General features: G+C 38.2%; 1 protein-coding gene across 34 annotated transcripts in view; it reads right to left on the bottom strand.

Moving 5' to 3' along the window:
- The window catches only part of LOC103034479 (protein tyrosine phosphatase receptor type D), a 535,243-nt gene that overhangs the window by 294,210 nt on the left and 227,278 nt on the right, over positions 1–13,755 (bottom strand). For all 34 annotated transcript variants that reach the window (XM_022681944.2, XM_022681952.2, XM_022681947.2 and 31 more), the window contains exon 8: positions 4,438–4,486. The gene's annotated coding sequence lies outside the window, so the exon portion shown is untranslated. The remainder of the gene's footprint in view (positions 1–4,437; positions 4,487–13,755) is intronic.

Raw genomic sequence — 13,755 nt, 5'->3', positions numbered from 1 at the left:
AAGTGATGAATCATCCAGCGAGAGTCATTTTACTGAGTGACAAGGGAGGGGAGAGAGAGAGAGAGAGAGAGAGAGAGAGAGAGAGAGAGAGAGAGAGAGAGAGAACAGCGAGGTGTTACAGAGATGGATTTGGGTGAGGCAGGAGGCAGCTGCAGCGGAAAGCGTCTCTGCTGAGCTCAGTGACAATGAAATCAATAAACACAGCTTTCAATCAACACCACAGCCAAAGACAGGATTCCTACCACTAATAGCATCCAAAATGTGTGCGTGTGTGTTTGCCTGTGTGTGTGTGTGTGTGTGTGTGCGTGCGTGCACTAGAGAGAGAGAGTAATTCAGCATAGCCATAGCTCTTGGCTGTTGGAAGCCCTGGTAAATTGAAGTGTGTAAATCGTGGCATTACGGAGCCTTGGTGTGTTAAACTGGCACTGCTGCCTGCAGATTAGCAAGGCCAGCGCTAACATCCTTCTGCAGAGGGAGGCCCTCTCTGACAGTAATGGCTGCCAGTCTTGTCTTAAGCTCGTGTCAGATTTCGCCAGGCTGACACACTTCCTGCCTTCACTCAGCCTCGATTCGGAAAGTCTGAATTCCTCAGAGAGAGAGACGCGGAAAAAAAACTTCAGTAAAAACAGTAAGAAAGAAGACTGAATCACAATCACACATAAGTTAACTAGTAGTTATATTATTAAAAGCAGTTAATTAATGAGTTATAGTAAACAATGATTAGAAATAAGATTGTTACTGATTAATACAGTAAATACTGAATGAGTCACAGAATCATTGTTGAATTGTTCATAGTGGGTAATGAACAACTTATAGTATTTTGTGTTGAATAATTCATAGTAATTATTAAATATTTTATACTACTTGCTAAAAAGTCCATAGTATCAACTAAATATTGCATAGTATTTACTAAGTAAGGATTTGTATTGTTAAGAACCTGCTGATACTATACAATATACTGTAAACATAAAATGGTACGGTAGTTACTAAATACTTAACAGTAGATAATCGAGTAGTTTCATTCATTCATTCGTTCATTCATTCCTAGTATGATTATGTATTTACATTTATTTAGACATATTTGCTACTGAATAAGTCATAGTAGTTATTAAATTATGTATAGTATAATAGTATAGTACTAGTAACAGTTCCAGGAACTACTTAGTCTACTAAATAATGTACATTTATATCTTCTAAAATTAAAAGGTTATCATCACATTTGATCTTTATTTATTTATTTAATTATGTATTTTTCATGAATGAAACTAGCAGTTCAAATAATTGCTTTAGTTCAGTAAAGAGGACACAGAGAACGGACAGGAAACAAAACAAATAAAAGACATAGAACAGAAAGCAGGTCAATGAGTATTCTGAAGAGAGTATTTTTTTTGTTTTTTTGTTCCCAGGCCTTTCCTCTGTACTCTCTCATTCTCTCTTTCTCTCTCTCTCCCTCTCTTTATTTCTCTCTCCCCTAAAAGCACATTAACTAATCCATATAAATGACCCCTTTCACTGTGAGCCATGCGCATCAGAGGCTGACACTACTCGGCAGACTGCGGGCCAATTTCACATTGAATTTCCAGCATGATTTGGAGCGTGCATGAAGAATTGTAAATGCGGACCCGTTTCACCGTCCCTACAAACAACCCCTTCACCACGCTCAGAATGAAACGCATAAACAGACATATTTCATAATAATGTATGTCTGATGTAAACTCAAAATAAGCCTGTTTACGCTATAGTGTCAATATGATGTGTGTGTGTACGTACGTGTGTGTGTGTGTGTGAAATGGATTGGATACACAAGGGTCATCTGTCAGTTGGGTGTTGTGGAGCAAATGTGGACGGGTAACATTTAGATGGGCAATGGATTGAGAGAGAGAGATTGATCAAAATAAGCCACAGGGCGAGAGAGAGAGAGAGAGAGAGAGAGAGAGAGAGAGAGAGAGAGAGAGAGAGAGACTTCATGAAATACAAATTCATGTCATGCTTTTATCGACGGTCACCTATTATGCTGCATAAAGCAGGCCCCATTTCATGCAGCTATGCCAAGAAAGAAAAAAAGAGAGAGAGAGAGAGAGAAAAGAGAAAGAGAGAGAGAGAGAGAGAGAGATAAGGTTTCGAAAATGAAAGTGGATTTTAATCGTAATAAAGGAGTCGGTCAGGGAATTCGCAAAGTGTTGGAATTTGACCATATTTGAACATAAGTTGATTTCTCTCATTTAACCCTTAGTGTGAACACAACCTCTGCTCAGATTTAGTGAACAGTAACATTCCCTAGTTTGTACTGATCCAATTTAGGCTAAGATTTTTTGACAAAGTGAATCCGGCAGTTGCTCTGTACAGTCTATTAGAATTCCATAATGAAAGAACAAAACGACTTGGATATAAAATCCATTTATATTGACGTCAATTTAAAGCTATTAAGATGTTGTCATTCACCTGTATGGTTATAAATCTTGATTTTTTTAAGTTTTTTGTAAGTGAAAATATAGATATACACTATATTCCCAAAAGTATCCACTCACATGCATCGTGTTTGGTGATGTAAGGTTTGGAAGCAACCCATTCCCTCAAGCTCTCTAAGGTCTACAGTTCTTGAGCTAATCTGAAGACCACATTAAGTTAGGAGGTCTATAGTGAGTATAGAAAGCTGGAGACGTCTGTGCTCTATGCTTTTCAGCATCCATTGTCGCTTCCACTTTGTTAAAATAGCATTGACAGTCGACTGTGGATTAATTAGTAGCCAGAAAATTTCAAATATTTGGAAAATTTGCACTTTTGCAGGAAAATCAGGAGAATATGGTGTTTCTGACACTAAAGAGGAGAACATCACCTCCAGACTCAATCTGGGAGAACAGGTTGCTATGTGAACCAGGCCTTGTGACCAGTGGATTCGCACTAGGCTAAAAGCTAACACTAGCTGATGTCAGATTTACCAGCTTGTCTCCAAAGTCTGCTTCCTTTAAAACAACTCAGACTACTTTTGCACGGCAACAATAGCTAAATACAGAGCAGTAGGGAGCTAGTTTATTCCCAGTACAACCCAAAAAAAAGCCAACCTTAGCAAAGCAAGTTTCCAGACTACATTTTTTAGTTCTCTAACAGCACATTGCATAAACATTACAGAGTTGTAAATAGACTTTCTGAATGCCACTTAAGTATTTTGCAGCCCACTGGTATACATCCAATATCAATCTAAACTACAGAATAAATGCAAATTCCGGCACCAAAAGAACACTTAATAAGATAAAAACAAAGCAAACAAACAAACTCATCCTCCTTTAATATAGTGATATCAGGTAGGTTCTCTATAAATGATAATTAGGAGTGAAGGGAGGGAGAGGTGAGATGTGATATTATTGGTTAGTAATATTTAGCACCACCCACTTGCGCATGGATGTTGCCAAAAAAACAAAGACAGAATCTAGCTAAATAAAGGCATAATGGCCTATTCTGAATGGTCTGTTTTTTGTACATTTGCACTGAAGTTATAAAGATTGTTGCATCCATCCAGCCATCCCTCCATCCCTCCATCCCTCCCTCCCAATGGCAGCTTGTAACACATAGTTAATTTGCATATATAGTAGCACAAACACAACCCAGTACAAAAACTTTTCACACAACTTACTTTTAAACAGTGTTGGTCAAAACATGTCCTGACTGTATAACGAGCGCATGCCAAAGGTGAATATCACAATAACGATTAGCATGCAATACACTGAGCAGCACAATTCCCAATCCACTTACCTTCATAATGCTTCCTGATCATACCCTATACCCCCTATTTGCTTACTCCTTTAGATAGCTAATAAGTACTTTAATGCATCAGACAATTTTGTCACATTCTGTTATATTAGTAACGCCAGCTTGCAACCAGCTGTCGGCAGACAACTTTGAAAGAGACCACAACCCATATCTTCCCTGGACAGATACATTTTACACATCAGTGATTTTCACACAGCACAGTTTTCTCTGATCCAATTCCTCAGCTAATTAGCTTGAATCAGGTACGTTTCAGCAGCACAAACACGTACACTTTATCAGAAACCTCTTGCTGGTGTAGAGAGACTGTAGCCCATCTGCTGATGAAGAGTTTGTTGATGTATTAGTGCTAACAAATACATGTTACCAGTGGGTGGAAGCACAAGGTAGGGGGTTCTACTAAATTGGCCAGTGAGTGCAAGTATGGAGTAGTAAGTAGTGAGTGGGCGTAAAAAGGAAGGGGAATTCATGGTCTCAGAAAAGTAGACTATACCTGTGAAAACGTCATCTGGGTATAAATGCAGAATATAACTTAACCAAGACTTCAAACAATTGAATCAAAAAGCTCACCCAAACAACAAAGAAACAGCAAGCTGTTCTTCATCAGTAGCCCAAAAGAAGCAGAAAGAGGGCAAGAGAAATGAAAAGAGCCTGAAAACAAGTGCTTCTTACCTTGAGGTTGTAGATGTGAAAGTTAATGGAACATTTTCTCCCCTGAGACCTGCAAAAAAAAAAAAATAAAAAAAAAAAATAAATAAATAAAAAAATGGACATCTATATTTTGCACATCGTATCATACAAAATATATTATGACACGGTAATATTGTGATTTTATAAACAGATAAAGAAATACAAATACATATACTTATACATATACAATGCATCATTTTGGAGCGGGCAATTGTTTATGTTTGCAGTTTATATGCACACAAAACATCCTGTAGTAACACTGTAGTATTTTGGTACATGCTTTGTTACAGTACGTTGTTTTTGTTATATTATTATTTCATACAACTTTAACAGCATTTACTTTGTTGCAGTAGTATATTCTTGAAATAATCATATTAACTGCACAACCTTTGTAGTTTATACTAGTTATTCAGATTAATTTTTAACTGCCTCCATCCAACATCCAACATGTGGAAATGTTATAGCTTTTTCATTTAATAAAAAAAGTATAGTAAATAAATAGTGATGACAAGATTTAACGAATAGATGCCGGTCTTGTGGTAAAGAAATGAACCAGTGTGTGTGTGTTGCCACAGGTGAGATGGTCAGATAACCGGTGTTAAAATCTTGGAGCAGACAAGACTGACAGTTACAAAGTAGAGAGAGAGAGAAAAAAAAAAGAGAGAGAGAGAGAGAGAGAGAGAGGGGAAGCAAACCATTTGTTTTCTGTCAGCATGAGTCAGGAAGCAGAAGGAGAAAGAGAGAGGGAGAGAGAGAGAGATGAGAAATAAAAAAGGAGAAACAGAGGGTGGGGTGGGGGGCACTCTGAAAATTCCCCAAAACAAACGAGCATCCGTCAGCAGCTATGAAAAACAGCACTGAGAATGCTGTCTATTTATTTTAAAATCTGTGTGCGCGCGCGTGTGTGTGTGTGCGTGTGCGTGTGTGTCAGAGAGGCAGCTCATTGGCTGGATCCATGTTGGCTCCACCCACACAATAAAACACACACACACAAAAAAAATAAAAAACAATACCATAATATATAACTACAAACCCTGTCACAAATCACTGTCTGAATACTGTATTGGAAATTTGTATTAGATCATACACAGCTCGTCCATTAAATGGAGGAAAAGTGCACTGTTAACCTGGTGCTACCAGTATTTAAGAGTACTAAATTATCTGTCTTATTCTACCACATCCCATATATGTTCTACTGGACTCAGACCTAACGACTAATTGAGACTATTATTGAGTCCATCACTTTAACACAGAACATCCTGAGTGTATCACAGGACAGTGTGTGAACATGTGATCACCTGACCTCACCTGACTTTTTTTTTTTTTTACCAAATCAAATAATTTAATTAAATGCTTCTACTAGTACTAGTACTACTACTAATCTACTAGTTCTGACATGATTTGTAGAACTGGTAAAATACAAGTTGTGAAGCTGTTGTTGCATTATGTGTATTACATCAGTACCTTATTAATTTGTTTATACTAATACCGAAGGTCTGGGCTTTTATGACTTTACAAACTCACTGTTATGTTCTTTAACACCACTCTAAACAGTAGAGACTGCTATACATTAAGTTCATACTCGAATCTTCTGCAACCCCCTCTGTCAGAATGGACTTGATTAAATACAATATGTGTAAAATGTTGAGTTTATGTTTAGCTGCTAGTGAGCACTGAGCACTGTGTTAACCCACCTTACAAATTATGATTAATATTTCTGGAAATCCCCAAAGAAGCCTGACTCACAATTAAAGTACCAGAATATGTTTATAGTTTAGATAATATGTTCTAAGTATCACATTTATGTTTGAGGACAGATCTGCACTACACTCCTGATATTTCAATCTCAGTGTCTTCATGAGGGAGAGCCACCTGGAATTGTTTTCTCAGCATCCTGAAGGAGTTCCTAGAGTTGCTGAAAAATAGTTGCTGCTTTTCCTTCATGCTGTAAAGCTCATGCTCATCCCAAATCACCTCAAATCACCATCTCAGTTGATCAGGTTTAGATCAGAGGATTGTGGAGGACAAACACTTTTTAGTGTTTACTCCGTAATTACACAATATAATGTAAAAATACAAATAAATAAAGCCAAACCATTGGCCGGTACTGTAACAAACATTTGCTTGTAAGTTACATAAGCCTGAAATGCTAGTTATCAACATTTCATGACCAGACATGACATGAATAAATAGGGATAAAAGGCTGCAAAGGATGTGATGCAAATAAATATGTAAATGAATAACTATAAGATAATCACACCTACCACTGTAACACTGCAATTGACATTTTAGTACAATTTTAACACAACACTCATTGCTTATAATCGCTACAGCAGATTACACAGTTGACTGGGCCGTAATATTGTGATCATCAAACCACAAAAATGAGCAAATTTAGAATTAATGATAACATCTCTCTCTCGGGCTGGAAATTACATTGTCAAATCCCCCAAAGCGCAGAGGAAAGTGCAGGGGCCTGCGTGTGTCATACTTCGCCCTCCAACGAGATCGCGTCTGAACACTCAGAACATCAAGATTAAGGAGCTTAAGGTAATGGAATTTTGGGAATCAGACATCCGGTGAGAGTGTGCGTCGACTACGCAAGCAGCGTGGGATTTTGGGATAAGCAAGTTTGTTCCTTCAAAACTTTTTTCCAGGTTTTATTGAGCCGGCAGAACTCATCTCAGTTCTCAGATCAGCGGAGATCTTCAAATATCTACAGTATAGAACTCTTCTACACTGCAGAAATTTCTTCTTCAGATTTCTTTCACTTTAACATTATACCTTCAGAAGTTGTACTCAGCAGAACTGCAGATTTAAACATATAGATACATGATACCAAGCACATTATTATACAATATAATAACTGATGTGATATAATAACCTCAAAAAGACATTCATACATCTCTTCATAAACAGCTCACACTGCAGGCCTTTTTAAACCATGATTTTTGGTCCAATGATTTTAATTCTGTGCCTCTACTCAAAAAAGTTAACCCCTCTTATTGCAGTGCCACTTCCCAGAGCTGGTCTCCATGGGAACGGATCCAGGGGGCATGCCATCGTCATTAGAGACGGGAGGAAGGGGCGGGGACCGAAAGACCCTCCTCCTCTTCAAGTTAGCGCTCTCATTCCGCTTTGTTAGCCAAACGGCTCCAGCCATGTTGAATTAACGCTAATTAGGATAATTGTGTTGACACTCTGGAGGCTCGGGAAAATGGCTTCCGCGGAAAAGCTGAAAAGCTGAGTGAATAAATCAGAGCAAAGCCAACAGCTGAGTGTGTTAAAAAATAAATAAATCAAACAGCACACATCTGAAAAAGTGACTGCAAAAACCTGGTTGTTATTATGGCAAAAGCCCATGTAGAAGAAGTCACTGAAATGTTAGTAAACTGCTGCCTGCTATATAAGGTGTATATAATGTATCATAAAACAATAAATAAATAAATCAGGATATAATGGCATATCCACCAAATATGTTTTATATAAAGTATATTAAATAAATCATTAGCAGTACACTGGTCTTCATACAACCATTTCATACAGGTGCGGACTCAAGGCAAGTACTGACTTATTAACAGTATATGTGAATATCTTATAGTATGCACTAAGTCATGTATAATAAATATTTGGTACTGACAAATGAAAAATAAATACTGAATAAATTGTAACACAGATTGAACAGTTCATAATAGATATTGAATAATGGGGAAATGTTAGTGGATGATTTATAGTAACGAAACATAGCAAACACACAATGATACATTATATAGTGAATAATTTATAGTGGCTACAAAAAACTAATAGTAAATCCTAAAAATGTCATAGTAGATACTGAATAATTCATAATGGCTACAAACAACTAATAGTAAATGCAGACTATGAGACAGTAGATACTGAATAACACAGTGGCTATAGATAACTATTAGTAAATACAGAATAAGAGACAGTAGAAACTGAATAATTCATATTGCCTACAAATAACTTATAGTAAATATTGAATAAGTCATAGTAGATACTTAGCTTTACGTAGATACGTAGCTTTCAATAACACCCACAGTCTAAACGCAGTGAGAGGAAGTATAATTTTAGCTATGAGAAAAGTATTTGTTTAATCAGAAGCCAAATCCTGGCAGGGCCCTCCTGGTGTGAATTAAAGCTTAAGCTCATGTGAACCAAACAAACACACACACACACACACCCCATATTAATTATACTTAATTATATGATAATTCATGCAACTAATTCATGATCATCTAATCAGTCAATTGTGTAGCAGCAGGTTCAGGTACTGTTCCCATCAACCATCAGGATGAGGGAAAAGGAAACGTGGTTTATTCATTATAAGAGTCAGTTCTGCGGACATTGAGCTGACGGAAAGGATAACAAAGCTCAAATAACCACTATGGTCAATTATGGTGGGCAGAAAAGCATCCCAGAATGAGGGTGAATGGGCTACGGTAGCAGGCTCCATTTGGTTAGCCAAGAACAGAAAGCTGAGGCTGCAGATAGCAAAAGCTCTTCAAAACTGGAAAGCTGAAAACTGAAGAAAAAAAAAAAAAAAAACATTTCAATATCTGCTGAGGCACACAGACGGTAGGGCCAGAGCTGAACGTCAACAGTATGAACCTAGAGACCTGATCTGCCTTGTGTCAAAAGTCCAGCATAATATAGAGTATGCCCCCAAGGCTTTTCACAGGATTTTGTAAGCCTGGCGTTTTTACTTTCCCTTTACTCCAAGGCCCAATCCCATTTCTTATTTGCACCTCTACCCCTTGGAATTGAGTTACAGGGGAACACTGTTAAAATCATACCTCTGAAATCATACAACGCTTCAAGATCCTGATATGTCATCAAAATAAATAAATGAAACAGAACACTGGTTCATTTCTAGGCTACTAGCTGTGCTCCGTAGGTGACCCTGCAATTCTCATGTGACAGAAAAGAAGTGGTAAAGCTCAGAAACCTCATTGCGGGACATTAGTTAGATTTAGGGCATAGTAAGTCTTCGGATTCCTCTGCAATGTGGAGCTGAAGTTAGTTATTTGCTTCTTGTTAAAAGTTTTCCATGTCCCCTTAAACACAGCAAAGTCAGTTGCAGTGGCACTATTTAAAGTGGAAAGGGAAATTTAGCTAGCTAGCTAGCTACCAAGATGTGCTGCAACTGATTTATAATGCTTGTTATGAATATAAGGACCTTTTTACTGTATTTATTTATTGACTTATTTGTGGTTTACTTTGGCTTCTTTCTACCAATCTATCCCAACACAAATTGGGGCACCCTACCATGTAAAACGGAGGGGTAGGGCTAAGTGGTAGGGGCATGGGGTGGAATGGGTTTGGGACCAAGAAGCATTATATTATAAGGTCACGCACTGATGTTTAATAAAAAGCACTGGCTTACCATCAATGCACCAATTCATACCAACTATGCCCAAGGGGGTTGAGACCAGGGCTCTCTGCAGACCACTGCAGTTCCTCCACACCAAACTCACGTCAAACCAAGTCTTTAGGAACGCTGTTCAGCGCCAATATTCTGTGCAAAGTCATGTTAGAACAGGAAAGGGCCTTCTCCAAACTGTTACCACAAAGTTGGAAGCGTATAATTGTGTGAAATGGCTTTCTCAGCTGTAGCACTAACATGACTTTTCTCTGGAACCTAGTGGTCGAGCTCAAACATTGAAAAACAGCCCTAACCGCTATCCTTCACTTGTCCGAACTTTGCTGCTGGCACTATGCAGTAATATAATGTTCTCCTGACATCTGCCAAACTCAGCTTCGTCCATCAGACCGTCAGGTACTGAAGCGTGAATCATCACTCTGGAGAACACGTTTCCGCTGCCCGAGAGTGCTTTACAGCACTCCAGCCAAAACCTGGCACTGTGCACTGAGAACTTATGCTAGTGTGCAGCTGGTCAGCCATGGGAAAAAAAAAAAAAAAAAAAACATTTGATGAAGCTCCAGAGGTGCAGCGCTTGTGATGTTGCTGCTTCCAGAGGCAGTTTAGAACTCTGTGGTGAGTGATGCCACAGACACAGAGAGACGATATTTTTTCATTATGTGTTTCAGCACCTTGCTCTGAGAGTCAGCTACTGGTCCTGAGTGCTTCCATATCACATTAATAGTCAAATTACTCATTTAATTGATTTTCTATAGGTGACAATAAGTACAGATAACAAATCCCCTAAAGAAAACAAACATAATACATTTTTATTGGTATCAAGGCCTGAGCTGGAGGAAATTGGGAGCTTATTGCTGCAAAATACATAGGAGCATCTGATCATCCAAAATATATTCTTAAAAAATTAAAATCAATTATACATTTTAATACAATAAAGTAAATATTAATTAAGTAGATGTGTTACTTCAGGCTGCATTTTTGCATTTTCCTTCATCAGTGCTTACAGGATGCTGCAGGATGCTTTTTTTTTTTTTTTTTGTGTAACCGTTTGGTCCACTTAGTTCTGGTTTCTCACTGCAGTTTAGTTTAAAAACTCCAGCAGCACTGCTGTGTCTGATTCACTCATACCAGCACAATACACACTTACAAATCATACACCACACCATGTCAGTGTCAATACAGTGCTGAGAATGACCCACCACCTAAATTATAATAGCTGCTCTGTGGTGGTCCATTAAAAGAAGAACAGAGTGAAAGGAGGATAATAAAGTATGCAGAAGATCAGAAGCACTACAATCAATTAACTTTCTATATGGTCAGTAGAGCAGAGAAAAAAAGGACACAGCATGTAGAAACACATTGGAGGAGGTGGTTTAAATAAAGAGGGTGGTCAGTGTATTTGTTGCATTGCTATATTGTTTGTGAGTAAGTGAGGAAAAGTGGAGTTTCTGCATTGAGCCTGTGCTAACCCTGTTAACTATTCACCTGTGACCTTCTCCCCTTTCCTTTTAAAACAGGACTGTAAAAATAGCTATATCTGCTACACCACTCACCAGAAAAAGCACACCCACATCAACAATTCAAGCCTTTTCTCCCAAATATAACAGAATGTTTTTACTCTGACTTTACAGTACATAATAAATGTACACACTAGAACTGGGCTCAAACCCTAAGCCAGGACTCAACAGCTTATTCTGTTGTCTACACCAATTTTACCCACAGCTAGCACGCTGACAATGATATATGGTCTAAATCACCCCTATTGATCAACCCATTATAATCTATCACTCTATTTCATAAGGACTACCCCTAGCTGGTGAGATGGATACATGGCCGGGGTGTTTTGGCAGCGTGGAAGCTAATTATGGACTTCTGAATAATAATATGAAGCTATTTAGTGAAATGCCCTCACAAATGCCCTTATTTCCCTGAGGAACACTGTAAACAAATGGCTAGCGCCTTGAGTGCTAGCATCCAATGCTAGGTTTAATGACTTGAAGCTAAGGGTGAAACGACTCCCTCGAGTCAGAGTGTGTGCGTGTGTGTGTGCGCGCACATGTATATGTGAAGAAAGAGAGAGAGAGAGAGAGAGAGAGAGAGAGAGAGAGAGAGAGAGAGTAAAAACGAGAGCGCTAGTGTTGGCAGCTATCACTGCTTGCCTCAGCTCTTTTCTTTAACGTTGTGACACGTTTTAGCGTTTCGGGTCGAGCTCGGACTGCCGTGGGACTCCGGCACCAAAAATCTGGGCATCGGCACAAACCATTTATCACTTTAATGAGACATGTCATTTATTTACCCCATAGAAAGCATGGCTAGCCCTGTGGCGCTGCGGATTAGCCATTAGCATGCCTTTTCTTTAGCTTCAGGCTGTATAATGGACCCAGCACATATACTAGATGGCAGCTGTAATGGACTTTATGCTAACCACTTTGCTCAGATTATTAGAATTGCTGAAAATGGTGTCACTCTGATGACGATAACATTCACCTAGAGATAGAAAAGTGTAGACGCGCAGTTAATAATGGATTTTTGCTGTACTGGATTCTGTCATATTATATGAATGGAGAGAAGAGTGATGAGGTAAAGTGTAGCTGAGGAAAAGTTTAAGAAGATAAAATTAAAGTTTATAAACACTTTCCAATTACACTATATATGTATATAGAAGAATCTCAATGCACATGAGCATAATGCTTATATTATAAAAGTACTGGGGAAAATGATGACGGCCAAACCATAAACCCGGCATATTTTCCTGGGAATTGGCTCTATTAAGCCCAATCCAATTACAGCTGAGTTCAGAATCTAAACAACAAAAGATCATATAACGACTAAAATCGCATCACATCACAACTTGTGGCAGCCATGCTTGTTTAAGAATTTAACAAGTAGTCTAAGAGTCTGCAGTGTGGAACTACTTTTAAGTGGAAAATTAACAGTTTTATTCACCAGAAGCCGGTCCAAAATACACTGTTGCACCGTTTATACAGGCTCAAATTGCAGGATAGGTTTCATATTTACTTTCTAAAGAAGAATTTCAGCAAATTTTACAATGACATTGGACAGAAAACAATGGTCTGCTACAAACTAGAACCTGCTGATTTGCTGATTTGTAAGGTTAAGCTTAAATCATATTGCGGTAATGGACAGGTATTATTATTATGATAATGTTGCTGGTGTTTTATTTAGGATGGAACTTAAAATTAAAAAAAAAAAACATCTCTTTGCATCCTCAGTTTTCATTAGTTATTAACAGGATTTATTCAAATTGAGCCGTTGGTCAGTATACACTTTGAGAGTCAGGTAAAAATAAATAAATAAATAAATAAGCAAATTTGATATGATCTGACTGCTCTGAAAGGTGTTTGGGAAGACAAAAATCTGTCTTTGCCTTTCAAACACTAACTGATCCACTACCTCTCGGGAACGTACACACACTTCCATGTTAGTTAATGCGGAAGCATAAACAGTAGGGTTAAGCGGTTTCCAGTCATGTTGTAATCAATGGTTTGTTATTTTAATAAGGAAATCAATAAAACCAGAGTGATATTAAACTGGGGTGACCCAATGTTCAGCCCAGCATTCACCATTCAACATTAATTCAGCATTTATTCCCAATTCAAGTCAGAGGGATTTCAAATAGAAATTAGCCTTTTGTATGTTCTGAAGGAACATCCAGACATGTTAGCTGTGCTGACGCCCAGTAAAGATGTTTGAGGGAGTCTAAAAAACGATTAGTGCCCTGTTTAACCGTACAGGTCGAAATAAAACACGAATGTGCAAAATACCGCTTGCATTGAATGGACTACTTCAGTGCTGACTCTAACACAGCGTGCACTCAGCTTTTCATATGAACTCTGTATCCAAGACAGTGACCTGTTTATATTGCCACTACATTCATT

The sequence above is a fragment of the Astyanax mexicanus genome, chromosome 25, assembly GCF_023375975.1.
Source record: "Astyanax mexicanus isolate ESR-SI-001 chromosome 25, AstMex3_surface, whole genome shotgun sequence".
NCBI classification, from domain to species: domain Eukaryota; kingdom Metazoa; phylum Chordata; class Actinopteri; order Characiformes; family Acestrorhamphidae; genus Astyanax; species Astyanax mexicanus.
The sequence above is the reverse complement of the archived record's forward strand: the minus strand, read 5'-3'. Positions and strand labels throughout refer to the sequence as shown.